Source organism: Camelus ferus, chromosome 2 (assembly GCF_009834535.1).
Source record: "Camelus ferus isolate YT-003-E chromosome 2, BCGSAC_Cfer_1.0, whole genome shotgun sequence".
NCBI classification, from domain to species: Eukaryota; Metazoa; Chordata; class Mammalia; order Artiodactyla; family Camelidae; genus Camelus; species Camelus ferus.
The window spans coordinates 42,898,078-42,913,039 of record NC_045697.1 but is presented as its reverse complement, the minus strand read 5'-3'; the positions used below and the strand labels follow the sequence as shown (position 1 = coordinate 42,913,039).

General features: G+C 44.9%; 1 long non-coding RNA gene across 1 annotated transcript; it reads left to right on the top strand.

Moving 5' to 3' along the window:
* Positions 1-1,236: 1,236 nt before the first annotated feature.
* On the top strand, positions 1,237-10,142 carry LOC116669335. The gene is made up of 3 exons (XR_004326702.1): positions 1,237-1,317; positions 2,534-2,538; positions 10,131-10,142. It is a non-coding gene; the product is annotated as an uncharacterized LOC116669335 (long non-coding RNA).
* The last annotated feature ends 4,820 nt before the right edge of the window (positions 10,143-14,962 follow it).

Sequence of the window (14,962 nt, the reverse complement as noted above, 5' to 3'; positions counted from 1 at the left end):
AATTCATTTATTAAAGTAAGAGGGTAAGATATTACATAAGGAATTTAGAATGAGTCAAAAAATTCCAAAAAGGAGCCAACATTGATTTTTGGTCTCAAGCCACTTATTTTATATCAAGGAGTGATTAAATTATTCATTTTTATAAACTAAAGAAATACATTTCCAGCTAACATTAAAATGAAGTAAAGATGAATCTAATTAAACAACACTGATTTATCATCATAAACATTCCTGTCTCAGGCAGAGAAATCACTGAGCTCTAGTGAAAGGGAAAAGATAAATGTAGCCTGTGGAAATGTCAGAACTGTAGAACTATATGATTTCTAAAACTCTTCCTTGTTTTACAAACGTTTATGCTTCAAAAACCAAAACTCTAGTGGCATCTTCCACGTTATCCGCAAACTCTGTGGTGAATGACTCAAAAATAGCTCATTTTATCAACAGACCATGTGGGGAAAGTTAGTTTCAAAAAAGAATCCCAACCGTGAATAATATTCACTGTTTAACCAAAACCAGTAATCATAACCACATCTGATTTTTGTACCTCTTATTGAAATCTTAATGGGTTTTTTTTCTGACTATTTGTAGAACAAGTTTCTTTCTATTCATATACCTCTAAGCTGAGTTTCATTGGTATGTAATAATCGTAATGACTCTTGATACAGCAGAAGTAGACATATCTTTTTATTTATAAATTCCATTCATCAACTTCATGTCCATTTCTGTTTCAAAAGGAGGGCATGAAAGCATTCAAAGATACTGAGAATATGGATGCAGCCTAGAGTATTTTCCAAAATGAAATCAAGTTCAAATGCCTGCCTATCCAGCATTGTTAAGAAAGATCTGTAAAGCATCTCCTTATTGGAAATATAGCCAGCTTCTCCCTCTTCCCTGTAATAACTGTTAAGCTATTTAGTCAATATTTGGCTTCTGTGCTTAGTTACAGATTATACAGAAGCACTTTTTACCTCGAGTGATCATGCAGGGCCATCACTTGCCTCATACTCCTGTAGGCTCAAATGTTTACCTCGCCAGCAGGCTCATTCAGTTACCATTTATATCAGTTATCAGCTACAAACTGATCATTACACTCCCTCCATTATTAATTTTTTTATTGCCCTTCAGATCATGCCCCATTTTTCAAGTGGTGTTTCACAGCCTAAATCATTTCTTCCTGCAAAAATATCCAGCCATAAATACCAACAATTTGTAGTACATTATCATTTGTAATGTCCCAATTATTTTACATAATCAATAACATCAAGTCTCTTTTCTTGGGGACTTTGTGTTTATTTACATTTTATTCTACACACGTCAGTTTCCATCAAGAGCAAAACCGATTTTCTTGTCCTGCATCTGCTCTCAAGACAACCTTAATTCACCATAAATCTATTTGTGTTCACTACATAGTTAGACCCAGTTGGTTATGTTGATATAATCCCGGGGCCAAACATGTCTTGCTCTGCAAAACAGTGCTTAAGTGTAACTTGAAATGCTAGCCTGATGCTGACCACGGTGTCTAGAGGTGGCGTTTTATTTCATTGTTGTTATTTTTGCAGAGGTCTCTGTTTATGATGTGATGCATTTGGGTCTAAGCACATTAGCTGCATTATTCATTGGGTACATTTGTCAGAACATGCATGTGTATAAAGAACTAATGATCCATATTAAATTAATGGCGCTATAAAAAAGAAAAATACTCCATACAAGCAGCTATGTCAGAAACTACAGACTTTGATAAACCATAGAAAGGACCTAATCAGATGAAGCATTGGACTGTTCCGTCTCCAAAATTACATTTCTAGAAATGTACTTGTACACAATGTTGGTTTTATTAAAACAAATTAATTCAGTCATTAAGGAATCATAAGGCAAGTGTCTCATAAGTCAGGACCTCCAGTGTAACAAATTGATTAAATGACTGTGTAATAGTCTCTTTAAACAAATCTAGTGTAACAAGTTAATAGATCTGCTCAATTACCATGCTGGGGTGATGAGGATGTGGGCGACTCTCTCATTAAATCTGGGAGATTGTTCTTAAGAGTTTTTTTCCCCTTTTCTCTCTATTTTTCTGTGAGAGCTCTGTTGTGTTTTGGATTTGAGGTTTATTTTTAGGCCTCTAGACGTTGATTGTTCTAATGGAATTAAAAATAAAAAACTGAATTTGCTGCTGCTGACTTCTCTATTAGATTTGTCAGCGGCTGCTTTCAGTTGGGCTTGATAGCTCTCTCTCTCTTTCTCTCTCTCTCTCTCTCTCCCCTTCCTCCCTCCCTCCTTCTCCTGACCCCACCTCAAACCTTTGCGTTGGGCGTTGGTGAAGGCATACAGGGCTCCCCACACCATCCCCTGTAATCGGTACAAAAAATAGCGAAGGCCCTCCGGGGTCAACCTAGATAGGGCTTGTCCTGGTTTAGCAAAATTTACACCAAAGCGTTCAAACCAGGAAAACTGGCGGGCGCCCTGCGGGAAGGGAGGGAGAAAGGGGTGGAGCGGGCAGAGGTCACTACGTTTCTTCTGAGTCGGGAGTTTAAAGGAAATGTCCGTACTATTTAGCCATGGATTGATTTTATAGAAAGTTTTTCTCCAGGCTTCTACACGTGAGGAGGAAATTTACCAGAAAGTCCCCGGGCCTTCCTGGGCCCTGTTCATTTCTTCTTAATTTTCCTACAAGGTGGGGAAGAACATCTCATAAAGTACTCCGAGGTGGGGGGTGGGGCTCCCGGTCGTGTTAGCTTGCACCGAGACTTGGCCTGGGGGCGGGGAGGGGGGGGCGAAGGAGGGACGAGGTGGGGAGATTAGAAGGCAGACAATGGTTTGAACTATACAGCCTACACTGACTTTTCTCTCTGGTGAATGTTGAAATCCTCAAAGCGAAAGATGAGGCCAGACAGGACCTCTGAAAGCTTTTCCTCTCTTAACTCCTAAAGGCCTTCTAGGGTGAGTTCTGGGCTTGGGACAGGGCAGAGTAACTTCGAGGCTCTTGCGTTTTCCGAGGTGTTGATGCCCATGACACCCTCCTGCAAAGGCTCTGGGAGAAAAATCTATTACCCCACTGCCATTTTGTTAAGTGTTTGCTCCTGCGATGTGACCCTGCCACTTTATCTGTTGGTTTTTATTTTCTGAGTGCATGTTGCCCATATGTTACTCTAATAGTTGCTATAATTCTTGAGCAATGGGGCTCGTATTTTACGGGCCTGAATTAAAAAGAATGCACTTTAATAAAAACCTGAGCAATACACTAATGGCCTGACATTGATGTATTTGCATAGAGATGAATTATACGGGCCTGCTTGACACGAGTTTTAATAAATGATTGAGGAGGTTATTATAGGGATGCACTTTGGTGTGTGTTAACAGGTTATTTTAGTGCATCCGTAGCCAAAACTGAGAGCAATACAGTCCCGCATACAGTTGGAGGGTACTTTTTGTATTATATCTTGTGACATTTATTGGGACAGCTCAGTCCCCAAATTACAGTCACAAACTACATTTTATCAACCATTAATACGTTCACCGTGAATGGAATGGGAAAATGAAAAATGAAGCCGCTCCCTCCCCCATATACTCCCTCCCGTACTGGCCATCAAGGTAGTCAATAATGAGCGTTTGATACCAGGAACCCTCACTTCTGAAGTCACAGAGCTAGTTATGCTCAACTAGAACCGGCTGAACAAGCAGCCGCTCTACTGAGAACCACACAGCGAACTGCTGCTGAGCAGGGGCCATGAGAAACTACCAAGTGAGAAATCGTCAGCGTTTGTGGATGACTCGGGAAACAGCCCCCCACCCGAGTCTGTGGGCAAGGGACCCACGAACGTCTCTCTGAGCCCAGAAATTCAAGAGCTTGGACACTTCACAGATAAGGCACCCAGGAGGTTATATTCAAATACCTGCTTGCATGCGCATCCTTTTGTCCCGCTTGAATTTCTTTTCACCAGGTACGCGTACTACCTAGTAAAATGTAACTAAACAAAAAATGTACTCGTAACTGCGGGCGGCCCTGCCTACCTTCCCTGTCTCTGGAAGAACGGCTCAAACGCGCTCTTCGGCGGTGTTTACGAGCCGGGGTGCCGGCAGCGCGCGGGCCACAGCGCCCCATTCCTGCGCCCGCAGCGCGCCGCCGCCGCGCCGCGCCCTTCCACCCGCACCCAGCCGGCGCGCTCGGCGACAGGGGTGCGCGCGCAAACCTTTCTCTGGAGCGAACGTGGAGGGTGGAGGAAAGGGCCCCATACGAGCCTAGTGGTGGTGGGGAAAGAATAAAGGTCGGAGGTGGGTGCGGCAGGGCGTGAGAGGCCGCGGTGCGGCAGGGCGTGAGAGGCCGCGGCACGCCCTAGCGGTGCCCTTCCGCGAGGGGCATCTTCGATCTCGATAATCCTTCATGACTGTCAGGGGCCCTTCTTCCCTGGCGCCGCGCCGGAGTGTGGTGCGTACCTGCCGCGCGACACCCGCCGCCTCGGCTTCCAGCCTCTACCCGAACAGATGTTTTCGTCCCTCGAGGAGATTTGTAACTGATGTTCGGGACAGCTGGTGGACGGCGCTGGCAACCTGTGTCTGTTCTAGAACATACCTGGTGGGAGCTGCAGGGAAGAGGGGAGAGGCAGTACTGAGGGGAGAATCGGTAGGAGAAGATCAGGAGTGTGTGTGTGAGAGAGAATTTTGTACACACCTGCGCACATACTTCTCTAAATATATCATTTAATAGCGTTTTTTATAATGGTGAAGTCCAGCATGGCTGCGGTGGACTTAACGGTTTCCTCGTGTTAAGCAAGGAGAAAAGACAGGAAACGCGGAAGCGAGCGTGGTGCGCCTAGAAGGTCTGTGTGCAGGAGCTCAGGGAAGAGGGCCCGTCACAAATTGCACACGTGACGTCTACTGCCCCCGCACTGCAGCTCCGCGACCTGGGGAGGCCCAGAAGGGGGACCATTCCCCAGGCAGGCGGCAGCAAAGGCGCGGTGCGCAGACCACGCCAGAGGCGCAGACTAACCCGGGACCGAGAGGAGCGCGGCCAACACGCCCGGAACGCGCATGGACGTCGGGGTCCTCGCCATGCCTGCAGGGGGCGCGCTCGGCCTCCGTGGGCCCAGCCCCAGCCGGGATCCCGAGCGCCTGAACAGCCCGCCCAGCCTACAGGGGTCGCGCCCGGGCCGCAGCGCCTACTTGGGGCTGCCAGGCTCGGCCTAAAACTCCTAAGGGTGGAAAAGAAAGGAGAGTGGACCGTGCTCGGCTCTGCCCTTGGTATCTGGTTTTAATTCCTCTGCGAAGCCGCGCTGTCAAGTGTGTGTGTTGGGGAGGGGGGGTCGGTTTGCGAGAGGATCAGTTCTGGGGAGAGCGTTATCAAAGGAAGATAGTACCGCGGGGCTCGGAACTATCGGTGGGCCCCCATCTGGTCGGTCGCGAGCCCTGTCGTTTCAGTGGGAAGCTGTCCCACAGAAAGGAGCCCGACTGGCTGCGCACACGCGGCAATGGCAAGCGGAGCCCCCAGGCCCCCGCAGGACTGTGCCCAGCGGCTGGGCCTGCTACAGGCCCGGGGTTGGCTCCTGCCCCCGGCTCAAGCGAACTGGGGCCAGGTGTGGCGCGACCAACGTCCTGAATCCCAAACACACTTCGTTTGGCTGGGCTGTCAGTAAGGAATTTGCCAAAAGGCAGAACCGGGACCAGAGAGAGAAACCTGGTGCCTGCCACTGCCGAACTCTGTAGAATTTCCTGGGCCTTGTCACCTCTGAAAGCTAGAGAACATGGTAGCGAGAGTCTGGTGATGTGCGGAGATGAGTACCCTGAGACCCGCTGTCCAGTGACTGGATTTTAGCTCATTGCATATCTTGGGAGGGTCTCAGAGGAGAGAGTACGAGAAGAGGGGGTCTATAAAGTAAGGGACAGCCTGACGACGGAAGGCTGCGGCCACAGGCGCCCTTTCCCGCTCTAGGGGGGTCTGAAGGGGTCCGGGACCTGCAGCACCTGTCCCTGAGGGTAAGCGCCCGAGCTTCCTGGGAGGATGGGATGTGCGATGCAGGTGTCCACAGAGGCGCCGCCCCCTGGGCTTAAAGCCGTCAGGAAGCAAACTAGAGAAGCAAACCCATCCAGTGAGCTCTACCTGCCTCAATCCTCGTGTCATGCACTCAGCAGGTACCACCGCTGGCCTTCCCCCACCAGACATTCTCGTGCACGCTTGCCCCTCTTTGTACCCCTGGGCTCAAGGACCCACAGGGTGCAAGTTAGAGAGACAAGAGAGGACGCAGCTCGAGCCTATATATAGGATTTCTCAGTGGAGAATCCCTTTCAGAGCAAATAGAATGAGGCAAACTGTTTTTTAAATTGTCTTTCATTTAATCAGGATGAATTCCAATTTGCCTCCTTCAGAACTTTATGATTCAAAGGGAACCTCAGCCCCTGCAAACTTACCATTTTTTGTTTCCAGGCCCTTTTTGAACTAGAAGGACTTCTGAGACTTCCTGGCCTTCAAGCCCTGTCATCACCTGTACAGAAAGTTCCAGGAGGCCTAGGCCAGGCACAACCTCCCAGGCTTTGGCGAGATTATTTCAGGCCCTGCCTGTAGGTGGGACACAAAAAACATGCCAAACTTTTCCTTTAGGAAGGAACATTTGTCCCATTCCGGGAAACCTTCCCACACCAGATACAGCCCTTTTCCCCTGGGGAGGCTGTGTTCCCTCATTCTCTGCTCTTATACAGTCCCTGTCCTTTAAAGAGAGCCTCACGGTGCCAATTCAGGTAAAAGGTATGATCCAGGAAACAGAGCCTTAAAAGGAAAGCGACTTTTCTGCCCAGCGGAGTAGGACCAGGTCAAATAGACAGCCCCAACTTAGGCTGTGGAGCTGAGACTCACAGACCACACCCCCACTCCCCAGGTAAGGATCTCCCCGATTTGGAGGGAGTGAAGGTACCACACAAAGGGCTTTTCAAGGCTTGCCCGTGCAGCTAGGAGACAGTGGGGTGGCTGTCATCAATATAGAAAAGGTACTGAAGAAAAGTTGTTGAATGATGAAGCCATTGTAAGTGGATAAATTCATATCCACTTGGGAAGATGGGTATAAGGAACTATGGGGGGTGGGAGATAGTTCTAGTTTCATCGTTTTGTTTAAGAGACCTGAGGTCTGGACTTACTTATCCCTCATCTTCCTTAGATCCTAGATTCATGACCCTCTCTTCAGAAAAAAAAAAAAATTTAAACCTTCCCCTTGGAAATAAAAGTGATCATTGGCTGTTGGCTTTCAATACAGAAGTTAACTGGGTCGGGGGCATGTGGAGGGAAGACCAGGAGCTCCTAAATTCACTGTTCTAGAAGAAAGGAAAGGAAGTGGACTAAAGAAAACAGCTTAATTGTAACCTTGACCAACAGGTCAAGAGGAAGTTGACTTCAAACCCACCACCACCTACCTGCAGCAAGATCTCCTGCACAGGCTGCTCACACCTCTCACAGCCTCTCCAGGGATCAGTTCACCACAGAGAGGTCTCTGAAGATGCCAAGTTCTCCACTATCCAGGCTCTTCAGGTACTGGGAATAGCATGACAGAGATGGAAGGGGACCAAGAGAAATGCTTCCAAGTCTTAGACAGCCAGAATCCCCTAACAGCAGGAAACACCAGTTAAATCATATAGGAGTTTGTTGTATTAATTTATATCTTCGCAGATTTTTGTCCCAAAGAAAATATTGCTGGAAAACTAAGTTTGGTATTGCAGACTCTCTGATGGAATCAGTGAACGAGACATGCGTTTCAGCTGCAAAGAGTATTATAAATGGTCAATAAGTGCTCTGCTTATTTATTGTTTTATGCATAATTATAACCCATGTGCCTTGGAGAGTGACATACATTACTACAAACGATTATGCTGAAGATTTTATTTCAAAGCTATTTTAAAGTAACTGTATAATACCTTTACTTGATCTTCCATTTTATCCCATAAAAATCTTTACATTGAATTCACCCATTTGCTACTTAAACTCTTCACATGTATTTTTACAGCAGCTTGTCGGATGTTTACATAAATACTCAAAGCTAAATGAGATTCCCAATAGCTTGGAGATCAGTTCTCTGCCTCCAGGCAGGGAGATGGGAGAAGGTTACATTAAAGGTCTGTCATTTTCTTAAAGACCTTCAAGAAAGTGCAAAGTTCCCTGTGGCTTAATTGGTGTGTGTGTGTATATGTGTGTGCGTGCACACATGTGTACGTACATTCAAGAAATATTCCTTGAAAACCCCCCATGTGCCAGGCACTGTGCTGGGGATACAACAGTAAACAAGAAGCACCTGAGCCTGTGCCCTTGCAGTCTGACTATTCTGTGTTTTAATTTTCCAAGAGATAGTGCAGTTGTGGCTCTGTCCAAACTGTCACCCACTCTGGCATTTCAAGTCTCTTTGAGGCACATTCTTCCCCTGGGTGAAATACCAGAACACTGTACTGTAAAGGAGAAGAAGGAGGAGGAGAGGGAAGAGGAAGGGGAAGAAGAGGAGACAGGGAGGGAAGGAGGCAGGAAAGCAGGCAAGCCTACTGGACACCATGATCCTTCTCGGTAGAGCATGGATCCCTGGCTGACACAGTCACCTTAAGTGTGCCAAAAGCAAAGCCCCTTGAAATCATCCACTTCTGCCTTACTCTCTGTATCAAGGGGGTTGATGACAGTGTGCTGATTTCGTACTTGCCTTTGCAGTCCCTTTCCTCTTTGTAATTACCTTTATCAGAATACCTAGGCTGGCACCAGGCTGGCTTCTTAGCCAAAGGCATAAAGCCCTAGTCTTCAACTGTACTTGCAGTTCTTACTGTTAGCCTGGTGCACTGACTTCTCTGCTTCTGCTGTGTTGGAAGGGATGTACTAGAGTACAGTCGGGCAGAGAAGAGGAACTCTCTGCCCATCGACTTCAATTGGCAAGTAACGCCCAAGCTCACTCTGGAAGGAGCAAGGTCTTACAGGAACTTTTCTCTTAATCAAGAATCAGCTCTACTGACTTTGGGGGGCCTTCCTTTATTTTTCTAGGGATGTGCTGCCTCCCTTCCTCCCTTCATCCCAGGTAACCAATAGCAGCTTCAGTGCCTATCACTTATTCCCTCTGTCTCCTGCCTTCTGGCCCCCTTGACTGTCTCGGGAAGAGAGTTGTGTCCCCCGTTCTCAAAAGAAAGATAAAGGGGGAATTCCAAACCCTCGGTCCTAACTCAAAACTCAGGGTCCCTTCTCTCCTTTGTACCTTTTTTTCTTTCCCTGAGCTTTCTCCCCCTAAAGAAAATCTTTCTCAGCATCCAATCAGCCAGAGTAAAGATGAAAGTGTGTTTGTGGCCATGTTAGTGAGATAAATAGTACTTGATTGTGAAACCAGATCCAGGTTCTTTCCATGTCTGAGGTTCCTTCACTTGAAACGATAGTATGACCCAGTTAGCCAGCCTATACAACCATATTATAGGATGCAGTCATCCCTTCTCACATTTATTTATGTGCCACTTTATATTTATAAAGCCCTTTTGCTTTTGAGTTTCACAACTTTGTGAGGCAGTAATTATCATTAAGATAATTTTATAGGTGAGGAAACAGAACCTTACCAAAGTTAAGTGACTTTTCTGGGGTCAGGTTACCAGCAAGAAATGGAAACCACCACTAGGGCTCACAGATTTTGACCCTGATGCAGTTACGCAGTGCTTCTTTCACAACATGTGAGGTCATTCTGGTGGCATTTTCAAATGAGTTTTAAGTAATCATAAAAGGTGCCTTCCTCCAGAGGCTTTACCTTAAAAACACTAGTCTGTGTCCAAAGTACAGAGATAGATCTGTTAGATACTGTATTAGTTATCTATGCTACATAACAAATCACCCCCAGATGTATTGCCTTAAAACAATAAACATTGATTATCTCATGCATTTGCTGTAGTTCAGGAATCCTGGAAAGCTTAGATGAGTGATTCGGCTTCAGAGTGTCTCATAAGGTTGCAGTCAACTTGTTGGCCAAGTCTGCCAACAGTTTGAATGGGGCTGGAGGATCTGTTTCCAGAGTTCATTTACATTTCTTGCAAATTAGGACTGATTGTTGGCAGAGGCTTCAGCTTCTCACCAAACAGACCTCCCCACAGGGCTGCTTGAGTGTCCTCACAACATGGCAGCTGACTTCCCTCAGGGTGAGTGATTCAAGAGGAAGAGCACAGAGGAAGCTACAGTACCTTTTATGACCCAACCATGCACCATCACTTCTGCTGCATTTTATTCATCAGAGTCACTAAATACAACCACACTCAAGAAGAGGGGCATTGGGCTCCATCTTTTAAAAGAAGAAAAAATATTTGAAAACCACCACAAGTAATTAGGCTTTAAGTTTCACATAAAAGAAAATATCCCTTGCTCCTACTTCTCTTTTCACTTTCACTTTTCATAACCTTTCCTCAGTTAAATAGTTATCCTGCACAAGAGAGGAGGGCCTGAGCCCTCCTGGGACAGCCTGAGACTGGGCCTTTCATCATGATGATGGTGATGGCTGAGATGTCCATATTGTACTAGGCCAGGCACTGTTCTAAGAACTTCATATATATATATATATATATTTCATCTAATTCTCCTAGCCACCCTATGAAATAGGTGCAATTCTTATCTCCATTTTACAGATGATAAGACTGAGGTGCAGAGAGGTAGAATCATTTGACCGAGACAAACAACCAAAGAGTGATATAGACCAAATCATCTGGCTCCGTCGTCCTGCTCTCAGCTATTGTGTGCTCTCCTCATTATGACAAAGATGAAAGATTTCTAGACCCTCTCATTCACTTGGGGCTATTTGAATTTGGGAGAAAAGTAGACAAATCTTTACAGACCACATGAAGAGCACAGAGAGGGAAGAAGAAAAGTCCAGGATAGAAAACAAATGTTTACAGAATTCTTTTTAAGAGCTGAGCCATAGCATCAAGTACAAGGCTCCATGCTGCAGACGATGACTAGAGAATTACAACCATAAATGTATCTTCATCCAAACTCGCCCTTATTATTCAAAGTATACTACGACAGAAGCCCTGGATGGGGCTTCTACTTCAGAATTCTCACCGGGCTCCGGGAGATATTAAATACCAGAGACATTATGCTCTGCTTTTTCAAGTGTGGTGTTCAATGGAAATGCATGGTCCAGGCCAGAAGACAAATGACACACATCTAGACATTTCATCTTGGAGGTGGACAATCTTTGGATCAAAGAAGAAGACTGGAGAGTTTGTGGAACAAGCCCAGGCCAATCTACGGAATGCTGAAGGCTTAACTTGGGGAAATATCCCAGCCCTTTTGTCATCACACTCACACCATCTGTCTACTCCCCAGTTAAGCTGTGTGTTAATAGATGCGGGGTTTATAGTATTGTGTTTTCTCCAGATCCTAAAATGAGCTACATTAGGGAGAATGTATTTCTCCGTGAAGCTGAGTCTAAATGCTATAGAACAAAATACACACTTTCATGCCAGAAAAGGAAGGAACTGTAGTGTAGTGAGGAACTGGGTTTTTTTAAAAAAGTCATCCTGAGGAAGGGAGATGTATCTGTGTGGGAAGAGGGAGCAAATTTAGTGCAGAGATATCTGCTTAGATTAGCCTAAAATAGAGTTTATAGATGAAATCTACCACTTACCTTTGTTGGTATTACACAGTCCTATTGTCAATGATTAACAAAAGAGTCCCTGTCTCTTTCAAGCTGCTCAGTGCTAGGAGTTCGCAAGTGGAATTTCACCTCTCCTCTGTGTCTGTGTGTGTGTGTGCACGTGCGCTTGCGCTAATGACCAGCTTAAAGGACAAGACAGTGCAGATCTACCCAGGCTGATGCTGGTCTAATAACATATTCATGAACATGACATTAGGCTCCAAAAGTTTTCAAAGGCACCCTCAGTCTCTGTTCCCTAGAATTTCCAAGAACTGCTGGCCTCCTGTCCAGACTGCCTCCACACTGGGTGGTGAGGGATGCAAATCTTCTCAGAGAAGAATGAACAATGTTTGGTTCCATCCCTTCCCATCGTCTCCCAAGTAGGGAAAGGAAAAGTGAATTACAGTGCCCACAAGCTTGGGAAGTCGCTCAGTAAACCACAGCTTCTGGGAGAGAAGGTGTAAGAGATTTAAGATACAGAATCCTCTGAATGTTAACCAAAGAGAAAGCTAATCATTGAGGAGAACTGAACTTGGACTTTGGGGGCTGGGAAAATAACTGAGGAGGAGCTTCAAATTTTGAACGCTGCTGGGACACCTGAGAGACATGTACAGGACCCTTCCTTTCCACTGTATCCTTCACCCAGCCTCACTGACTTTCCCTTTACAGCAAAAGACACACACACACACACACACACACACACACACACACACCATAAAACAAAAATGGAAAAGCAGGTTTATCTTCCTTTCGCCACCCACAAAAAACCCTTGTTTTTCTCATTCTGTTTTCCATGTTAACACTTTGTTTCCTGTAAGCCTTTTTAAAAGCAGAGGTTGAGTGGGGGTGGGGGAAATGGGTGATGGCAGTCAAAAGGTAGGAAACAGCCAGGGATGTAATGTATAGCCTGGCAACTATAGTTAACCATATTGTGTTGTACATTTAAAAGTTGCTAAGAGAGTAAATCTTAAAAGTTTTCATCATAAGAAAAAAAAATTCTAACTATATGAGGTGATGGATGTTAATTAGATTTATTGTGATCATTTTGCAGTGTATACATATATCAAATCACTATGTTGTAGACCTTAAACTTATACAATGTTATTTGTCAATTGTATCTCAATAAAACTGGGAAATAAAAAAAAATAAAGCACTGGTCTATCAGGCCACTTGCTGTTACTTTTTGTTTTGAAATCATGACCCCTTTAACTGTAATGACTAATTGACAGGCTTAATCAGATGCTTAGGGCTGGTTAATGCCATAAAATTTTTGAGCCAAGATGAAAAATAATTCTTACTCTCCCTTGCTTGAGCTGCAGAGCGTTTCCCTCAGCTTCCCCACCATGCTAACTCTTAGGAAAAACATTCCTGTTGCACACACATGGAACTAAACCAAACCAACCAGGATAAAGGACGCCTAAGTAAGTTCCCCACCCCCCACTTCCTCCTCACTCCCAGTTTTATGGGGCCAGTTGCAAGAGGTGGCCAGCTGGAATCTTGGGTGGAAGTAAATTAACTGGAAACCTCCAGTCACTGCTGCAGTCCCCTGGAATAAAGGAACGCATGGCAATGCAGCGCGGCCCCAGAGCCCCCCCAGAGCCCACCTCTGGCTGCTGCCCACGCAGCTCAGAGCACTTCAGTGCACAGGCTGGCAAGCACGCAGACTGTCTGCCCTCTGCATATTTGCCTGTAGGATGGAGGCCAGGACACCAGCTTTCACACTTCTCAGATGCTCTAAATGTAAAGGGCTCAGAGAGAATGCTTCCTAAAGAAACAGGAAGAGGTGACTCTCCACATATCTAACTTGGAATAAATACTATAATCCTATTTGCTTCTTGAGAAAAAGCTTCAGTCTTAGTTCCAAGTTTCCTATGAGTGATGCTACAATATTACTACTACTACTGGTATAGTAGTTTTTATTATATTATAGGAATAGCATTTCTAATTACCTTGTGAATTTTTGTTTTCTTAGGAAGAAGGAATAAATAAGAAGTTGCTTGGCTTTTCAAGACAGAAGAGGGACAATGAAGGTAAAAATAAAGTAGATAAGAGACTTCCATTTGTTGCAAATTGACAAATAATAAAGTGGAGCTTTAGGATAACAGATTTGCCCCTACCCCCAGGTTTTTTTCATAAAAAGAAAGATGATAGAGAGAGGGAAGGGAGGGAGAGAAGCAGGGAGGGAGAAGGAGGGAGGGAGGGAGGGAGGAAGGAAGGAAGGAAGGAAGGAAGGAAGGAAGGAAGGAAGGAAGGAAGGGGGAAGGAAGGGAAGGAGGGAGGAAAGAATGTATTGTTTACAGCTAGGATTTAAATTACATCACCCCTGCACAGCAAAGCCTCTTTTGAAATAGCTGCCTCTTTATAGGAGACACACTTTAGTCTTGCTAAGAACACTGAAATTCAGAAGTTTAAAGTTTATTGGGAGCTTCACAGACAAACTAGAGAAAATGAATAAAGCAGATTTGCATCCTTTCTTTCCACTAAACCATGCCATCAGGAATGTATTCTACAATAATTTCCTTCAGGCAATTTCATTCCTAGTTTTCCCTGCTTTTTTATTTTCAAGGGAGCAAAATAGACCATACTTTCTTTACCTAACACTAGCCTGAAGAATCTACTGAATTCTATTGATTTTTCTTCCTTTGAACACAAGCTCATTAACCTGAAACACTAAGGGGATAACTATATTTCACTGAGCCTATAACTGAGTGTCTGAAAACAAAAAGATCCCAAGACAGTGATGCAGCTCTCTCCCTGGGGTTCCCACTTTTTTTTTTTTTTCTTTTCGCAAATTCAGCTGCAGAAACTGTGACATTGCTTCCTCAATCCTAGAGAGTTTCACATAAGTTAGAAGCAGCTTTCCTTAAATCTGTCTTTAGTATAATGTTTAGCAAAATCAGGATTCCCAACTTTCTACCAACTTCTGCATTCTATAAGCTACGGGGGTGGGGGGAATATTAGCATCAAACAGCAGTGCTGCACTGACAGCAAGCTCCACTGCCTCCTCTCAGCTAAGGGAGCTAAGGCTGGATTGAGAAGCTATCTTGGATATATGGAAATTAGGTCTTCCCAAACCCCCCCAGGGACTTCTTGCAAAGGAAAAAGCGATCACAAAAAAATTAGACAACACAGACATCAGAGGCAGCCTGCTAGGCAAGTCTCTCCAAGAAGCCTGATGAGTGGGGCTGCATTTATCTTCCCAATCCAGGAGAATGAGAGATAGATGTGACCCTACTCTATAATAATAATAATAATAATAATAATAATAATAATAATAATAATAATAATAATAATAATAATAATAATAATAATAATAATAATAGTAGTAGTAGTAGTAGTAGTAGTAGTAGTAGTAG